The sequence below is a fragment of the Protopterus annectens genome, chromosome 3.part1, assembly GCF_019279795.1.
Source record: "Protopterus annectens isolate FY-2018-M chromosome 3.part1, PAN1.0, whole genome shotgun sequence".
In the NCBI taxonomy this organism is placed as follows: domain Eukaryota; kingdom Metazoa; phylum Chordata; order Ceratodontiformes; family Protopteridae; genus Protopterus; species Protopterus annectens.
Genome location: NC_056732.1, coordinates 446,005,076 through 446,025,785, shown reverse-complemented (window position 1 = coordinate 446,025,785; position 20,710 = coordinate 446,005,076). Strand labels below are relative to the sequence as shown.

The following is a 20,710-nucleotide window of genomic DNA, read 5'->3' as shown; positions in this document are numbered from 1 at the left end:
AATGTATCTGTGAGAGACCATTTCAATGTCGAACTGCGAGGAACGTTCCCCATAATAAGGTACTTGGGTAAATAAAATTCATAAATGTTTACTTAGTTAGACAATATGATGGCCTGGATATGCATGCATTTTCTGAATAAAGTGACCATAATAAATGTTGTATGTGCATTTATGGCAGACAGTAAGCTATCCCGTCACACATTTTATGAAGATTTATAGAAGTTCAATGAGGAAAAATAAACAAGACACTTGAAAGGTAGAGCATCTCCGCCAGGGGGTGAAACAAGTTCGTTCTATAATACACACAATCCAAATGCAACCCGTCTACCACTTAAACCATATCGTAAATAAAAACACACTAAACAGCAGCACTACCACATTAACTATAATTTATAAATACTGCGACTCACTCCCATGTTGTAGTTCATAACAGTACACTTTGAACTTCACGATTTAAACATATTACGTCGCACAGTAATGATGTCTGAGAAGTGGGCTGCGACGTAAGCTTAGCACACGTTTGCCTTGGAGAGGTTTAAGGATCTTTTCTAGCTGCGCTGATCTAGCGGCTGTAAGTTATATGTTTTCATGAATGTAATACGGGTGTTAAGTGTTTAATGCAGTTTTTAATCATATGAAGTTCTTAGTGAGATGACTGGTTCAATGTACTGCACTGTGTATGGTAGTGAAGCGCTTGCATGATTATACTGGTAAGTGTGCTGTTCAGGTGTAATGTCCTTTTACTGGGTACATCATCGAGACATAAATCACAGTAAGGATGCTCTACGTTGATGCCACTTACGTACATGATTGTTAAGCCTAATTAAGTCCCTCGTAGCTGCTGTTGGCTTTTCATATAAGGTTTAGCTTGTATTTATGGTAGCGCTAAGCGTTTACATTTCTTGCAAGTAAGCGGTGTAAGCATTATGGACAAGTTTGCTATAGAAGAAGGATTGCTGGCTTTCGCCGCAGTTTTCCTCTTAAATTTTACAGTATTTTTCGCACTTCGTTAAAATTGACTGAAAATAAGTACAATTGCTTCATTGACTTCTTTAATATAATGCTTAGAATGCCACCTTTTCATATGCCCCAGATGGGACATTTTTTATGGAAGAATGCAGTTTTGCAGGGCAACCCATCCTGCAACCATTGCAAAGGAATGGGCTTCACTTTATTTGCCAAAATAAAATTAGACTGTGATTTGTTTGCGTTGTTGCCATATTAATATGTTTAAAATACAAAATTATTATTTTATGCAACTACTAAAATCTGACGGTACTTGCCATTTTGCATGTTACGGGACGCAACTGTCCAGATAGGGGTTGTCCTGCACAAAGAGGTAACCCTAGTAATATAAATAAATCCTTGAGTTTTAAGATGCTCACTGTGCCAGCAGGGCTGTGTCATTAATATGGAGGAGGATGTCAGATTGCCCCAAAAGTTGTTCTTCCTACTGTAATATCACTTATGTAAGTTTGAAGTGGAGACTGCACTCACTGTATGTCTTTTGTAAAGAGCGATGGATGAATACTCCAGGTTTCTAACTATATCTCAGAACAACATGCCCCGTTTAAGGTGAACCTGAAAAGAAGTACTCGGAACTGTTCGTCTTTAATTAGCTTCCAGAATGAAATAATGTTACTCTTCATATTTCGCTATTTGGAATCCAGAGTTGACTGAAGCACTTTTTATCCTTGCCTGTTATCAGATTGAGCTAGTGGAAGCTAGGGAGTGTTTGTTTTCCTGTAGGTCCTTTAGCAGCACTCTGTTGCACCATAGCTGAGTGATTTGAATGTTTACATATTGTTTTATTAACACGTCATCCATACTCCTGGCTATTTCTGTTAGGCAAACATTCACATTGGAGTTAAGTCTTGAAGTACAAGTATTTACCGGTATTTTACTAATCCGGGGGGGAACACGTTTTTAAAACCAAATAAACGTTACTCATTTCTGTAGTTTAAAACTTACACCCACCAGGTTTTGTAAATGAGTGGAGTACGTCTCTAAGTCTAACGTTGTTGAAGTTTTAACAGTTTTGTAGCACTTCTCTAACATTTATAGTGAAACGTTCCTGCTCTAAATTTGAGAGGCGATGCTATGTTGTATTGTGGGTGAGAGTACTGTGGTTTATACTGAAGTCTGCTTCTTCAGCTGTTGAGGGTTTGTTGAGGGTTTCTTCTGTTATTTACCATTTTAATACCGGGGAAGTTATGTTATTGGTTTACCTGCTATCTTTCTTCTCGTATACATCTTTTTATTCGTGATTATTTTTTTTCTGACTGTTGACAGTAGGTCTGTTGTGTAACTAAGTGCAAGGATCGAATGCGATGAAGTGCGCTTTAGCAGTAAGCCTTGTTGAATTGTGTGTTACCCACATTATCAAGGTTTGTGAATGAGGTGTAATTGTGAGTTGGTAAGTGATGTTGGTCTTGTGCGCCTAACTCTGACATAGCTGGACTAAGGTTTGATTATGAACTGGAAGACTCTAGTGTGAGTATTGTCTTAGGCACTGAAAAAGCCATGTAGGGATTGGTGGTAATTGGCTCATTTCAACTATCACAGTCTCGTGAGGGATGGAATCAGTGGTCCATTTGTTGTCATTTGCAAGTGTAGGCTTGCCAGTGATGATCAGACAGAAGTGTCATACATATATACAGGAACGGCCTTAGGTCAACTGGTGCCCTAGGCAAACTGACTCCACAGCACCCCCCACTACATCACCTGGTGCCCCCACCCTAGTCTCCCTACACCAAATAAATACTGGAAAATGCCCCTGCTAGAGTGGCGCCCTAGGTGGCCGCCTAGTTGGCCTATGCCTAAGGCTGTGTGTGTGTGTGTGTGTGTGTGTGTGTGTGTGTGTGTGTGTGTGTGTGTGTGTGTGTGTGTGTGTGTATGTGTATATATATATATATATATATATGTATATATGTATATGTGTATATATGTATATGTGTATATATATATATATGTATATGTGTATATATATATGTATATATGTATATGTGTATATATATATATATATGTATATATGTATATGTGTGTATATATATATATATATATATATATATATATATATATATATATATATATATATATATATATATGTATATATTGTTTTTATTTTTAATTATTTGTAAAGGTGATATAAACAGATTTCTTTCTTTTAACCTGCGAATAACAATCCTCTTGTTTTGCAATTCACAGGGAGTTTACTCATTTAGTATTATTTTTTGGATGTGAAATTTTATGGGTAATCTGGATAGAAAGTTTATACTCTGTGCTGTTAAAAAAAAAAAAAAAAATACCTGCACATAGTCAGCATTCCCTTGTATTAAAGATCCTAATCCATAGTGAATTAATGAGAATAGGTAGGAATACTACCAGAGGCCATGAGTATTTAAGGAAGAAATAACAGAGCTTTGATGGGTTAAAGGTCAGTGTATATTGAGGAAAAAATGTGGAAGTTTCTGAAGGAAGGTCCTGTAAGACATAGAAGTTTGAACAAAGGAGAAAAGAGGTAAGCAGGAATGAAATTATAGGGAATAAAATGAATGGAAATGCGGTGATAATGATGTCATGTAACCACTGCATCCCTGCAGTATCATCCTCCATTGTAAGATCTGACCATAGATTGTGTTCAAATTCACCATCATCCTCCGATCCCCCTTTAGCTAGGATCAAACAAAAAATCTTTTCTCCAAAGCTGATTACAGCTTCCTGAGGGATGGTAAAAACAGCTTCACAGCCCCCTCCCCCTCTCTACGAACTGGCACCAGTGTCCAGAACTATACCAAATTACTATACGAACATTTATATAGATGCATGGAATCAGGAATACCTGACAGGACTAAATCATCCTCTGCAAGGAAGAGTAAACCTGTCTGGTGGACATCTGCAAAAAATAAACTATATAACAAAATAAAAAAAAAATTGCTATCCAGGGCTAAGAAGGAGCAGGTGCCCAGTAGGAAGCAATCTCTCCTTAGCCTAAACAAGCAGATAGGAGCACTAGTGAAATCCTCCAAAGCAAACTTCGAGTCCAAATTGGCCACATCTACTAAAGCCTATCATAAGGCCTTCTTCACATACGTCTGTAATCTCAAATGTAGCACCCAGATCTGTTCAGAACTGGTGGTCGAGGACATCACATATACAAATGCCATAGATATAGCAAACTTGCTGACTGACAGATTCAGCGAAAATTTCATCCCTCTGTCCCCCCATCAGTAAATCAGGACATTCCCAGTACCTGCCCCCTTCCCCTTATATCTAGGGATCAGGTCATAACTGCTCTCTCGAATGCAAAAATACAGCCTTCGTGGAACATGATAATATCCCAGGCTGCATCCTACATGAACTGTGGCAGGAACTTGCAGCACCATTAAGCGCCCTAGTCAGCCAAAGCCCGAGTACTGGCTTTGTCCCAGCTGAGTGGAAGACAGACACTGTCATCCCTTTACACAAAGGTGGAGTGTCCACCGATCTGGGAAATTATAGACCCATCAGCCTAACTAGCCTGATCTGCGAGGCCATGGAATGAATTATCATGGACCTCATTGGCAATCTCCTAACACTCGATCCCACACAGTTTGGCTTCGTTGAGGGGAGGTCATGTCTGTTAAATTTGGTCGAATTTTTTAAGACGGTCACCAAAGCCATGGAGAAGGGGAAGGCAGTGCACACCACCTACCTTGACCTGGCCAAAGCCTTCGACACTATTCCCCATTCAGGAATAATAGATAAACTCTCTCAACTAGGCATCAATCCATATGTTAACCAGATGGGTACCTAACTTGGTCCCTGATAGAACCCACCTAGTCAAAGTAGGGGAAGCCATCTCGTGCAGTAGACCTGTATCAAGTAGCATACCCCAGGTTTCGGACTTAGGACATCTGTTATTTGGAATATAGGTTTCTGAGGGGCAGGCCAAAGCCAGTAGGCTGTGGCTGACCAAGTTTGCAGATGACCACAGTGCGGTCATCAATTCCCCTAGTGATATGGACATCCTCCAAGAGGGTCTCATCCAGACAAATGACTGGTGCCAGAAACATGGTCTCAAGCTGAATATAAAAAATGCATCATCATCCCCTTTGTGGAGATTGATGTCCTCACAAATTATCACATTAATAACAATGTCCTAAGCACCCAGTCAGTCGTGAGGGATTTGGGCACCCAGATTGATGGCAACCTGACTTTTGACCAACATGTTGCTTCCATTCTATGGAAAGCTTTCTACATGGTTCACCTCATAAGTAAGGGTATCTCATTCAGGGACAAGGAGGTCATAAAATCCCTGTAGTCTTCCCTTGTAAGGCCCATTATTGAGTACAATGCCCTATTCAGCATGTACCTCGCAAACCACATGCAGTAGCTGGAAAGACCACAGAGGTTCCTTACCAGAAGAATCAAGGGCCTCAAAAATCTACCATACACAGGCTAAAAGCCCTATCCCTCTACTCTTTCATACAGACTCCTTAGAGGTGACATCTGTCTAGCATTCAAGGTGATCTCGGACCCCACCTTGATGGGACTGCTGCATATCTGCAAGTCAAGCTCCACTCGAGTAACCTGCACATGCGGCCTCCACCTTATCTGTGACATCAGTAGGACTTGTTGGCAGGACAGATTGTGTCCCAGAGACTCCCCCATCTGTGGAATAGACTCCCTCTCAATGTCAAGCAAAGTACCTCTTTACCCCTTTTTAAGTGCAACGTGGATAACTGGATGGGAAATAGAAAGTACATCCCTGGGATTCCACTCATGTCCTTGCTGGACAGGGGCATCCAGTGCTGATTTGTCTATACATGGGCTAAAGTCTTGGCTAGGCTTATAAGGGCCTCAGGGGCAATAGCCTAGTAACTTCCTATGATCCTATATATTCTTCTATGTGCAGTCCCTTTAGTGTTGAAATAATCAACATAATATTAAAAAAAAATAAATTTTGTTGAGTGATTACAGGATGAGAAATGGCTTGCCAAATAAAGTGAAATGTAAGGAGCCTCCAGCAGGCATTGCAAAATAGAAATTCATAAATGTTTTGTACATAGTATTTGTAAGTATGTCTTCAAAGGGAAAAAGTGCAGTATTAAGGGGTGTAAACATTGCATTAAACCGCTTTATACCTGCAGGCCTGCTCAATGTAGAATGTAGAGTACTTGTATTTGTTCACAACAGTTGTAATACATTGAGAAAACAATTGGAAAATTCAGAACTCGACTGTTGGAATATTTGAGACACACAGTATGATTTTCCTTTAGTCCTGTAGCTGAGCACGTAAATACTGCTCAGTCAGGGAATCTAAGTTATTTCAAATGTGTGATTTTGTATATAGTTCCAAGTTTCAGGAGAGAATTTAGAGCCAAAATTATTGCAGGAAAAAGATGGTTTAATTTTAAAATAGAGGGTATTCAGTCATTAGTAGTTGGTTGGAGAACTGGATTACAGTGTGGTTATTTATTCTGAACATGTCTAACCCCCTTTTGAAGGTATATTCTGTCAAGGTACCAGGAATTTTGTATAACAAACACATCAACCAAAAAAAAAAAACAAACAACAAACTGAACTGAATGAGAGCAATTTATTGAATACGCACAAATAAGCGCTTTTGTTCAGATGATACTAAACTTCTTCAGAGAATTCAAAATAATCATGTGATACCTTTATATCCCTAAGTCACGTGAATCTCATTCATGAACTACTTAGTAACTAGTCCAGCTTGAACCAACCACACCCAATACATAAGTACTTATCAAGTTTTACACAAAGCATAACGTTAAACAAATAAAATGTTTTATCCTGACTAATATATTTTAATATGTTAAGCCAACTTATGGATTTGGTGATAAAATAATTTTATATATTTTGAAGGCCACTACTTTAAACAGCTACAAGGGGTAGTGATGGGGGGCTGCAAGTGTGGGCCCCTTTATGCCAATATTATAATGGACTTCTGAGAACAACAGTGTTTTTTCTAGTGCTTATTGTACATCAATTCATAAGTATGTTCATTTTCTGGATCATATGTTTATTCTGTGGACTGGGTCTGTCAACGAGATGCCATTATTTATAGAGTATATTAATAATACTACATTTCTTTATTTTACTCAATACTGTGGTGCATCATTCTATTGCATATTTGGATATATTACTATCTGAAGAGCAAGGTTTTCATAGTTGAACGCCAACATTTTTAGGAAGACAACATATTCTACTTGTTTTTTACACTTTAGTAGTCACCATCCTTTTCATGTAAAACGTGTGGTTGTCAAAGGGCATCTGGTTAGAGCTGCACGTATGTTCATGTATGGTTACTCAGTATGATAATTTCACTGAAGAATGTAACCTACTTCGAGAAATATTTCAGAATAGGGGATAGCCTTCTAAGTTGATTATACCCAGAAAGAAGTTGTGTGTAAAAGGCATACTGTTTTTTATGTTCCCTTATTAGATCCCAGTAGAGTTTTTGTTAACAATATGGCGGTTATTACTGGTAGTGAGCAGAGTGTGGCTTTTAATGGGTGTTTTGAATTGAATTTAATGAATGTTGGACCGTGCTTTTTTATTTCTGCTTTTAACTTGAATAGTAGCGAAGTTATTATTATTATTATTCAGAAAAAATGGGGTCTAGTAGTTGCTAATAGGGATATTGTAGACCTGTTGGGTATTTGTCCTACATTTATATGCAAAAGGGCATGTCATTTGAAGAATATGTTTGAAGAATCAGTTAAAAACAAAAATAAAATTAGTGATAAAATTATTAAATATGGGGCATGCCACCAATGTCAATATGTAAATTGTGTCAGCAATTGAGATTGGAAGAAAGAATATTTTTATTCCAGGCCGATTCTGTTGTTGCTCTCAAGGTGTTGTATATATTGCTAAATGTGTTTTTATGCCCACATTGTACGTTGGTAAAATGGAACGGAAGTTATGTCAGTGAATTTATAAACGTGAATAAAAAACTGAACTGAAACCAAGTAAAACAAAAAACCTGAAATGACTCGGAAAATAAACACAGTCAAAAATTACACGTTTCGTTTAGAGTGTAAAGAAACCCTATGGCAGATTATGCTTAATGCAGATGAGTTCCCTGGTTTGAACGATGCTATCAATATAAAATGTTTTTTACAGGCACAAAGATTATAAACACTATAAATGTTATAAATTTATAAATTAATATTTTTTAGTGTTTTAGATATACATTTTATGGATATTTTTAGGTGTGTGAGTATTTCACAATTAACTTTAAATAAGACAGAATGCATAAATAATTTTTTGATTGGTCACTGATGTTACATGTGACTATATGGAACAGTATTTAAACACTTGTAAAAGTGATACGTTATTTTCTGATGAAGTTCATGTTAATTAAAAGTGGACGAAACGTGTAATTTTTGACTGTGTTTATTTTCCGAGTCATTTCAGGTTTTTTGGTTTAATTTATAAACGTGTATGACATTAACAAAAAGAAAAATACGAATGCACTGTATAAACATATAGAGAAATTTGTGGGGAATAGTTTTAAATTTGTAGTTATAGAACAGTTATTGAAGAATCCGAGAGGGGGACCGTGGAAGATAATGCTGGAACAGCATGAACTGTGGTGGCAGATTTATTTACAGGTGACTACCCCACCAGGTTTAAATGATACAATTTCAATTACTAGTGTTTTAAAGACAAAATCTTATGATAGATAATTTTATAAGATGTAGAAATGTTTTATTTTATTTGTTGATGTTATGCTATGTGTAAAAATTTGATGAGTACATATGTATTGGATGCAGTTGCTTTAAGCTGGACTGTTTAGTATACCATTTATGATTGAGATTCACGTGACTTAGGGATATAAAAGGTATCACATGATTATTTCGAATAGTCTGAAGAAGTTTAGTATTATCTGAACGAAAGTGCTTATTTGTGTGTATTTAATAAACTGTTCTTATCACGGTTCAGTTTGCTTTTTTTTTTTTTTTTTTTTTTGTGCTAGGAATTTTGACCAGGTTGAAAGGTTTGCATTAATTTATATATATATATATATATATATATCTATATCTATATCTATATCTATATATATATATATATATATATATATATATATATATATATATATATGATGTTTGGGAATTAGATAATCCTGAAGAAAGTTTAATGCAGTGAAGTTAAGATAATTGAATCTTAATCATCTTAAAGCACTAAAGAGTTTTATTCTTAACAGCTTGCTTTAACAGCAGATTTGGATAAGTAATTGTAACAGTAGGGTAATAGAACTGACGGAATAGACATAGAATGTTACTGTTGAAAAAGCTGTGGTTTCCTGAAGTAACGAAAATGTCTGAGGAACTGAATTTGGTAAAGAAGAAAGAACTATAAATGTCTATTGCTGTTTTAGATAACATCCTTCTCCATTTATTTGAGGCTTTCCCGTATAGTGGTAGGAATGCCATCAGTAAACAGGAATATTTAAGTGTAAAACAATAGGTGTTTGAGGGACTGAAAAACTTTGTATATTGAGGAAAAGCTTTTTGATAATCTGTGAGAAGAGGGCCTGTAGTCATTGAAGTATGGGAGTTGTAATCATGAATACATTTGTATGGGATATAATGAATGGGGATGATGAAATTTGTTATATATATTTTATCAGCACAAGTCCCTTTAATCATCAAGTGAGGCATATAATTTTTAAAAAACTAGAAAATGTATTGAGTGATGTAATAAGAAATGTTTTACCTGATTATGATTTCTTAACTAATTGCAAGGAGCCTACAGTTTGTTACTGCCAATAAGGTTGTTAGGAAAAATGAAAATTGCAAAATGTGGATGCTCAAATGTTTTGTGTGTAGTGTTTGTATGTATATGCTGGAAGGAGTAGAGTGCAATATTAAGGGATATATATTTATAGTAAGTAATTTTGTATCTGTAGGGCCATGAATTTGATGTATGAAATAAACTGTTTGTTCACAAAATTTATGGAACAATGGAAAAACAACTTGAAAGTTCAAGACTAAACTGCTGGAACTCTCTTAAGAGGCATGTAGTGTGCTTCTCTTATCCGCTCTATAACTGAACACATGAATAGTGCTGATTCAGGAGCCCTGAATTATTTCAGACTTGTAATTCTACATATGGCTGTAAAGTTTATAGCATTGAAATACAGATTGAAATCTGATGTAGAAAGAACAGTGAATTTAAAATGTAAAGCATTGCAACCTGAAGGTTTGAATCAAGAGAACATTATCTTGACTGGTTGAACAGTTGCATGATGGTGTGATTAAATTCTTTTGATTTAATGCGTAACCACGTTTGAAGGCATATTCTGATGAAGTGCCAGGGTTTGAACTAAGTTGATAAAGTTGGCATTAATTGATACTGTCTTTTTGTTTATTTTTTTATCTAGTGGTGTTGCAGACTAGTTAATACAATGTTGAGTTTATTTGCATAGCTTGTTATGATAAATGTACAAATATATTTTTTGCAGTAGGGGTTCTCACTGTCATTGGTGAACATTTTTTGCTAGATAATGGAGTTATTGGTTCTATTATCTTCCTCTTTTATTTTAACTGTAATTTTATTCTTACTTTGTTTTTGAAAGTCAGAGATATATCTGTCTTGTATAATTAAAATAACAGTAGTAAGATGAAGCCTGCGTGAGCATTCAGATTTGAAGAACCATGAGTAATGTAAGCTTTACCCATATTTATCATGGTTTGTGAATGGAAATAAAGCCTGAATTGGTAAATGATGCTGCTTTTGGATTGCTATCTCTTTGGCACAGAGGAATAAAAACTCATACTGCAACCTAGATGACCCATATTTGAGTACTAGCTCAGGCATTGGAGGATCCAGGTGAGGGAAGGTGGGAATTGAGTGGTTGATGCTTGCTTACTCATCCATTGGGGGTGGGAGGTTGTTGACCTGTTGGCTGTCTGTCCCTTGCAAACAGAGACTTGGTAATGAACAGAAATTGGCCAAGAACCAGTGACCTGGGCACAACATGCCCAAGCTGGTGATGGTAGCTGTCCTTATGTATGTGTAGGAATATGTACGAGCAGACATGAATAGGAAGCCCTCATGGTGATATGGTTACTCATGTCAGCCACCAGGGATTGATGTTCTAATTAGAAACACCCCGGGCATCCGAATTAACTTTCGAGCTTATTCCATCCAGGCTGGGAAAAGTGGTGGCAGCTGGGCCTGATGCAGGAAGGAGATCACTATTGACAGCAGCCATCCTCTGTAGTTATTGCCGTTGTTAGTCCAGATGGTCCACTGAGGAAGCAGGCTGCAGAAAGCTGATAGTCCAGATGGTCCACTGAAGAAGCAGGCTGCAGACAGCTGATAGTCTGCTAGAATGCAGCAGCACTTATGTCTGCCTTGGATGACTGCCCCCTCTGATTGGTTATCACCTGAATTGCCAAAGGTAGGGAACAGATGGGATAAAGATTAGTTGGGGAGAGGCTAATGGCAGGTGGGAATGCAGAAAGCACATTAAAAGAAGAAGAAGAAAAAAAATTGTGCTGGCATTGATTAAATTCTACATTACCTTCAGACCAAAGTGGTGTGCAGCTGTTGTACAAGAGTCTTCTTTAAAATAACATTTTAACTAGTTCTTTGTTGGTATCAGGAAATACTTTGAGTTTGCAGGTATCACCTCAGACTGTAGTTTGAAATTGCATCTTTACTAGTACATGTGTAGATCTGCTATATTTGTTATTTATTTTATTTCATGGTTCACCTATACCTTTTGTATGTTTTAGTGTACATTTAACATGAATACTGTCCATACTTGTTGTTAGTAATTTTGATTTAAATATAGTGTAACCACATGAATCTGGTCATTTTAAATGTTTTTGAATGGGGTGTCTTGCTGATGGTAATGCTAAGATGTTACAAATTGGTGGGATGTCACTGTGAGCAAGTTAAATGTTTTAGTAACCTATTGAGTAGTATGGCGGTAAGTCATAATGGGCTGTGGTTAATGCTGGAATGCTTTATCTGCCTTACTGATTAAATTATGTAATATAACTGATGCACTGTTATATCTGCCAGTAGATGTTTATCTGTCCTTGATTCTACCTGTATTTAACAGAACTACTTGCTAGTTGCTAAACCCTACTACCTACTGTATCTAGACTGTTCAGTCAGCATTGCCAGATCAGAGGTGTTGTGACCTTATAAAGCTGTGATTAACTGAGCTTCCATGTCCACTCCATCACAGTCAAGCCAATTAAGTCTGTCCAATTGTTATGGCTACAACAGTCTGCTCTCCTTATGTCCTCCCTGAATAGTAATATGTATTTCCATTGTGCTGCTTTTCTCTAACTGCTCACCTCACTTATCTCTCTAAAATCACTAGCATCCTACTATAGTCTTAGGTCTATAGCACCCTGTCATCACTCTTCCTTCTGTCTGTCTCTGCAATTACGCCTTTTCTAAGCAATACCCCCTCCTAATCTTATCTTGTATTCACCCTGCTGTCATTACTATCTTGTATAACTATCACATCCTTATCTTCTTTGTCTACCTTTGTTTTACAGGTCCCTCGGAACCTAAAAATAAAAAAGAAAAGGCTCCTTGTCTAAACCCAACCAGCCTTGAGGACCACCCACTCCCTCTTAAAGAGTATTGATCCATCAGTGGAAGTTTCCTGTCAAGCAACAGTGTAGTGACTGAATAACGTATGTTATATTGTCTCTACATCTACTACTGTAATTCCTATCCTTTGCTAAACATACTGCCCCTGGTCAGCTACCACACCTCCCTGTGTTCCCCCCCACCACACTACTCCTGCTCTCACAGGCCTGTGCATGGCCTTTCCAACCTACCCATCCTCATGCCTAGCCTTATACCTACCACTCACTCTGCTAGCCTTGTCCCTTTTCTCTCTTACTCCTTCAGGAATACCCACTCTTACCCCCTTATTCTTCTCTGTTTGGTCCCCACTCTCACCTCTGTCTCCCACACTAGTTCACCATCTACTACCTCAGTCCCATAGCCTCCCTTCCCATACCACAGTCTCACCACTCATCTCACTACACGTGCTCCCAGCTTAGCAGCTTATTCTATCCCACTCCATAGATCTGTGCAGAAACAAAATGAACAACCATTAAACCAAGCTGCACATATTTCCTATATAGAGAACCTTATCTTTACACTAACCGTCTTTCAACTACTGCTTCATCCTTAGGATGGTGCTGCCCCGCTCCGTTCGCTCCACTCACTTCGCTCCTTTACCCTACCCCCATGACCACCCACTCCCGTAACACTTACATTTATAGTTGCTAGCTAGCCACACCCACCAACTCTACACCTAATTAACCAATCTTATCTCACCTATAACACCCCATTACTATTTTACCACACCTTGTTCACTACACTCTTTCCCACCATCCAACCGTTACAGTGTAACAATGCACTCCTAGATACTCTCACTTCTCCAGTTACCCCATCTACTCCACACGCAACACTCATCTTCTTAAACCATTACTATACCCATTAACCATACTTGCATTATTCACTCTCTCCTTCCTTACCTCCTACCACACATAACTTTGTCTATACCCCACCGACAGGTCAGACCGATTCCCTTACCAGTGCAAAAAAGCTAATAAACTGTCCTATATCACCACATGACCTTACCTCCACCAAACCTTTTTCCTACTTCTATAGTAAGCGTACAAACAAAAGTATCCCTCATTATTCCCAAAAACAAATCAAAATAATACTCAAACTAGCTAAACTCTATCTATGCCTTCTCCAAAAACTTGCTTGCTGTGGAGACATACACCTTAACCCAGGACCCAATACATCAACCAAATCCCATATACATAAGGCCTACCTCATCTCTCCTCCTATTAAACTTGAACATAAGAAGCACAGTTAACAAAACTCAGGACCTTCATGCCCTTTTAGCGGTTCACAAACCTGAAATCTCTGTGCTAACTGAAACCTGGCTTAAACCAGAACTCCACAATAATGAGATTACTGCCCCTGGTTACAATATTATATGTAGAGACAGGTTAGGGAAAAAAAAGGTGGTGGAGTTGCAGTACTATTCCAAAACCATCTCACTATAGAACAACTAGATTGTAACTCACATGATATCAAAGGTGTAGAGCTCTTGCCAAATTAAAGCTAAACACCAAGAAACACATTATTATTGCAGGTGGCTATATTCTTCCAGGTAGCAATATTATTATATTGGAAAACCTGCTAAATTGGATATCATCCTCTCTTCCACAAGAAACCATTATATTAGTTGATTTTAATATTGACTGGTCTGAGTGTGCCAACCCCAATCCCTCTGCCTACATTAACATTCATGGGTTCACCCAAATTGTATCTAACCCCACTAGAATTGACAAAGCAACCAAACGTGAGCCCGTCCTAGACTGGATTCTGTTATCTGACCCCACTCTCGTACATCAGTCAGGCTGTCTTCCAGACAGTCTGATTAACCATCAAGCAACCTATCTAATTAGGAACAGATCCAACCACATTAACTAACCCATCCTCAGAGTAGTGTGCAGCAAAAATTCCATCAAAGCCAACAATCTAATAAACACACTAAAATACTGCAACTGGACCCCCCCCCACCCCAAAAAACAACTACCCCTTGATGAAGCCGTGCAATATTTCAACTCAACCTTCCTAAGCATCTTAAACCATCACGCACCCTCCTGAACCATCAGAGTCAGATCTAACTATGCCCCATGGCTATCTAACAAAACAAAGATTATAATGAAAGAAGGAAACAAAATCTGGCTACAATACCAGAAATCCAAAACCACTACCTTGAGACAAAAATATCATCTGGAGCTTCGCAATAAAGCTAAAAAGCAGGTTAAACTTGACAAAATCAACTACTACAAAACCACACTGGAAAAATATGCTAACCACCCCCAAAAATTCTGGGCCACATTAAAGAGTTTTATTACACCTAGGGAAACCAACTACCCCTACTCCTGTATTACCAAACAACCTGGAGGACACCCCCACTCAATTTAACAACTACTTTACTAATACAGTCCAAGCCCTTGCCAACACCCAAAAGAGTGCCAGAGGCCCTATTCCAACAACTACCCCTACTCACCCCAGTTTTCTAAACTTGCCCCCCAGCTTCTCTCTGCAGTCAGTTCCCACTAAGTTAGTAGCCAAACTCCTCAAAAAACTTAAACCAACCAAACCAGCCGTTGACAACCTTCCAGCAGATTTCCTTCAATTAACTGCAGAGGCAATAACCTATCCTGTATCCATGCTCAGAAATAGGTCTATTGCGGAATGTAAAGTCAACGACACATGGAAAATATCACATATTATTCCACTCCACAAGGGAGGTACCTATCGCCCAATCGCAATTCTATCTCCACTTTCAAAAATATTAGAGAGAATAGTTCACTCTCAACTAATTAATCACCTCTATCCACTATCCAATTCCCAGCATGGCTTTAGACCTTCCCATAGCACCACCACAATGTTGCTCTCATTTACCAACATAGTCAATTACCATAGGAACAAAGGATTATTCGTATCCTCCATATTCCTAGATCTGTCTAAAGCATTTGATATGGTCAACCACAATATTCTCCTTGAAACTCTAACATCCCTTAACATGAGCTCCTCCACTATATCATGGTTTAACTGCTATTTATCAGGCGGTCAGCAAGCAGTCCTATGGCAAGACCAATTCTCCCCCCATTACCAGTAGTCATAGGAGTCCGACAGGGTTCCATCCTTGGTCCTGTGCTGTTCTCCCTATTTATAAGCCAAATAGCTTCCTCCTCCCCCTCTACCTCAATAGTGCAATATGCAGATGACACCACTATTATCTGCGCCGCCCATACTCTAAAGGAACTTCAAACCCTCACTCAAAATAACTTTTTTCTTTTAGCTAAAGCATGGTTCACTAACATTAAACATTTATACTTAATCCTAAAAAACAAACAAACTAATGCTCTTTAGCCCTGGTAGAACTCCTCTGCTAAGCAGTGAATTTACCATAACAACCGCTGACAATACTCTGATCTCCCCAACTGCACTCACAAAACTGCTAGGCATTGAAATAGACAACAACCTAAAATTTGACATACACACAGCACAAACAATCAAGAAGGTAAATAAAAAGCTTGGCCTCCTTTACAGGAACAAACAGTTCTTGACTTGTTGTGTGTTTTGGCTTTTCCCGGTTAGGGGTCACCACAGCGGAACTCCGGTCCGCTAATGATTGCTAGTTGATTTTTACATGCCGAGTTACCAGCCCTGACGCACAACCTTCAACAAAGGTACACCCATTCACACATGTCTCCATGCAGAAGACGCTCTAGCTGAGAATCGAACCGGACAGCGTCTTACTGTGAGGTGACAACGCTACCGCAGCAAGTTCTTGACTAAACATACTAAAGCCACCATAGCAAGAACTCGCCTCTTATCCATCCTCCTTTATGCCTCCCCCATCATGACTAATCTCCACCGCACAGAACTAAACAAAATGGAATCTTGTTACAACAAGATAGCCAAGTTTGCAACTGACACCTCCTATAGATCCCACCACTGTCTATCCCTCAAGTAACTCAACTGGCTGGAGTTGCCTCACCTACTCCTACTCGGTCAACTCTCATTAGCACATAAACTCTACTACCTTCCTGACAAAATCTCAGCACTTCTGCAACTAATACAGCCTTACGTCACCACTAGAACCATAAGATCTACTAACCAAAACCTCATACATATCATCAAACATAGAAACGATGCTGGGAAATCACTCTTTGCATGCACCATTGCCAGAACCTGGAATTCACGCCCAAGCCAAATTTCCTCTACCACCTCTCTTACTCATTTCAAAAGACTCTTGAAAACTCATTATGAAAACAGCTGGCTTTGTTAATGCTATACCCCTGGTGAACCTTCCCCAATGCACTGTTCAAAAGGATTTCATCAGAGATCACCTGCATCCCCTGGTGAACTTGTTACATTCAATGATATGTTCCTTCTAACTCAATGACATATACTGTATTATACTAATGCACACCTTGGTAAAAGAAAATGGAGAAATTTATGGCATGGTATGTAGTATATACAACAAAAACCTTGTAAATAATTACTGGAAATTTACTCATAAGTATTTCCTTCATAGAAATCCTATGTACTTAGGCTGCTTATTTGTTCTCTCATATATGTAATGTGATGTTGGAGCTTTTCTCCCCGGGCCTTCACTGAAAATGGACATGTATCCAGTCAGACTTTCCCAGTTAACAAATGTAAAATTAAAATAAGTTATACCAGAACTGGTAAATTTCACACCAGAGTGGCTTATTGCTTCTATATATGAACTTAAAAAAAAATAAATAAATAAGGAAGTATTGTAGCAGCCAGGTCCATGGTGTAGAGGGATGTAGTCCTGATTATGGTGCCATGCAACTGACATCTGTATAGCACATTGCATATCTGTAGCCTGGGAGGGGTTGAAGTGAGCAGCTGTTGCCAGCTTACCTGTCCAGGGGCATGGGAAGTTGCATCCATGGAGTAGAGGCCTAGGTAGTACTTGCTACAATTGTACAGAGCCACATACTGCAGGGATTGTGTGTTGAGTCCTACTCCTTGTGGTAGCAGGGTACAGCAGAGCTTGGACATCACAATAATGGAGGGGCATGCTCCACCATTGGAGGGTAGGCCACCCAGTAGAACCAGCAAAGTGACACACCCACTAACACTTGACATTTGCTGTTAGAGGAATGAATGGGCTGATTGGGCTTCCTGGGCAGGAACAAGGGGCTTGGCTTTCGCCCTTGTGGAATGGATAGGCCAGTTGAGTGCAGGTAGGGGAGACACATGGCCAAATCCTACGGGGATACAAAACAAAATAATTTAGCAAAGGTAATTTTTAACAAGAATTTGTGAGGGTTTCTAGATAATAATAATTTGCTCTGGTCTGTGAATTTGTCCCTGTATGAAGGCACACAAACTGATCTACTTTGAGTTTTTTAATATCCAGTTTCTGACACCTGCTTTTCACTGTTTTGCATTCATTTTCAACAGACCACTTTCACTTCCTAGCTGCTTTGGAGATGGTAAATATCTGAAATGAGTCGGCAGGAATTAAAGTGAAATGCTGTAATGTTTCTGAATGGGATGCCTTGCTAGTGCTAATGCAAAAATTGTCCCACATGGAACATTGATGTTGGTTAGTGAACTGTTTTGTATTAAAGGACCCTTAGCACAAAATGCGCCACACATCTGCTGCTTCTGGAAGACAATTTTTAAATAGAAATATTTGTAATGGGAGTCTTTACTAAGCATGAAATTAAATTTCTTCATAGCTGCACCAGACAGAAGACAAGATTTTCTGATTAACCTGTATTTGATGGATGCCAAGCAGCTTTTAATGAGCCTGTGAACTAGAGTGCCCTAGTGAGCTTTATACTTGTTCAGTTTGTTAACCAAGTAAGTCACATTTGGCACAAATTCCTTTTTTGTACAGGGATAACTCTGGAGCAGTGCCTGGTTAGGTGACTTTGTCAGAGTCACCCAATGTGCAAGTAAAAACTGAGGGAACCAAAGTGAAATGCAGGTTGAAGTCTGTAGTTTATAGCAGTAACCCTTTGTGCTCTACTGCAGTTATATTTAAAATTGCATAGATGCACAATATGGCTCATAACAAGTACATCTAGGGATATGTATTATGTGACAGAAGACATCCTTAATGTTATTGGTGGTAAACTTCTAAGGAATTAAGCATCCTATGTTTATGAACATGGGTGAATGTCACATTCTTTGAGTGTGTGGCTTAGATGGAGGCTGTTAGATGCAGAATTCTTTTTTAATTGGACTTCAGGTAAATAGCATCAGATCTGAAGACTAAAGGGCTCTGATGGAGTGGATATCTATACAGAATCCTTATGTAGGTGAGAGGAGAAAGACGAGTAATAACAATTTGTGGGATTTCTTTGTATTGGTCTTACAAGGGGGTATTTTAAGCCCTGTCTTCTCGTGTTACTACTGCTGCATTTTGCCATACATGAAAGATGGTTTTGGTCACAGAAAACATGAAGTCCTACAGTGAAGTGCATAGCCAAGAAAACATGTGGAAAGTGATTGCATGCATGTAAGCAAATCTAGTTGGTACAGGTAACTAAAATTCAGTATCTATCTCTATATGTAAACAGTTTTGTGTAGCCATTCAACAGGCATATCAACAGGAAGTGACTGAACAGAAGTCAGGAACCCCCATTTCCCAGTCTACCAATTCCATTTTACTGAGTTGTGCTGTACAGTAAGAATAAGTTTTATAGCAGACCATATAGTACACCCTGCAAACTAGTATCATAAATGTATTTGCCATTCTTTTTTATTGAAATATTGTCTTTGGTCAGTTTGGCTGCAAAGACTGAATCTTTTTGCATCCATTTGTCCACGTTCTCTTAATCTCATGTCAGTTACACTTTGTTAGTGTACACAGTTGACATCTGTACTGAAGTCCAGTTTGGATGATCTATATCTAAAGCCAGTGTAAAGGACTTCTGTATTTTCCTGATATTCATAATACAGCGGTACGAAATGCCAGCTCACTCGTATCTGATGTTTTAGCACAGTCATTCAGGAAATGAAGATTTCCTGCTTAGTTGTTCAGCAGACCTTCCAGAATTTAACATTTAGTGGAAAATGCATTTCCTTCAGTATCTAGTCTTACAAACAACATATTTCTGTCACTTTTTGCACTTCTTGAATATCATTTGTTTCAAGATTCTCTTAAAAGAAATTGTTCTGTGTAACCTTCATGTGCCATTAATACACATCATTCTACTTTCAGTACATTGACTACCATGGCATATAAACTTTCAAGTCTAATTTGTCAGCTTTTGCTTTAAATTGTTTCAGTTTTGATGTTGCTTTATTTTTGTTGAGTTTGGCATCCATCTTTAATGGAGGCTGCTAGCAATTGCAGGAGTGGGCTGGCTTACTTCCATCTCCTTGTTCACAATTGGGGATTACACTTTTGCAACATGTCCAGTGTGGACTTACTGGGACCCATCAGTAAGGCCTTTGCCTTTCCCATAGTAGATGGAACACATATGTTTCTGTTTGTAGATTGCTTCTAAACGCTTCAGCTTTCACATGCAGAATCTGTAATTCAAAAATTGGCACAAAAGCCTATATCCTCTAGAATGCAAATCAGTGAGAGCTGTAGAGGGGCCTTGCTGAAACGGTCCTTCCAAAGCAACTTCTGTGCAACCCCAATAAGCAGTAGTAGTGTAAATAAAATGTAAAGCAGGGCTGGGCAGACCCTAGGACCAATGTCGACTAGTTGACCTCAACGAAATCTTGCATGACATTTCTGTGGCTATTGGCAAGGAATAGCTTAATCAATTACATCAGAAGTTTACTTTTTAGACACTTCTGGAAGGCTGTATTGCAAATCTGAGCCTGTTTATTGACAATAGTTACTGATGAAGGAAGGTTTAATTTTCTTAAAATGTGTATGCTTATCCAAATCCAAATCCACACATTTCCCTGTGGTTTATCTGCTTGGCACTTAAAAATTACAACCACTTGCAATATTTTTGTCACTCTGTTTAAAAACCGTTGCTTGTCAATCACTTAAAGGTTTTACTTCAGTGCAAGAGAGCTACTTTTGAAAATGAGTAACCTACATAGCTGTATTGGGGTTGGTAGTTCTAGTAAAAAGGATGTTTTGCCATATTACCAGCTATTGCTG

The 20,710-nt window shown here is 38.5% G+C and overlaps 1 protein-coding gene across 2 annotated transcripts in view; it reads left to right on the top strand.

The window, feature by feature from the left end:
* The first annotated feature begins 411 nt into the window (after positions 1 to 411).
* Positions 412 to 20,710, top strand: part of GALNT11 (polypeptide N-acetylgalactosaminyltransferase 11) — a 1,380,327-nt gene continuing 1,360,028 nt past the window's right edge. The window contains exon 1 of one of the 2 annotated variants that reach the window (XM_044066892.1): positions 412 to 571. The gene's annotated coding sequence lies outside the window, so the exon portion shown is untranslated. Of the gene's footprint in view, positions 572 to 618; positions 711 to 20,710 lie in introns of those variants that run through there. The other variant, XM_044066893.1, reaches the window with a different exon arrangement.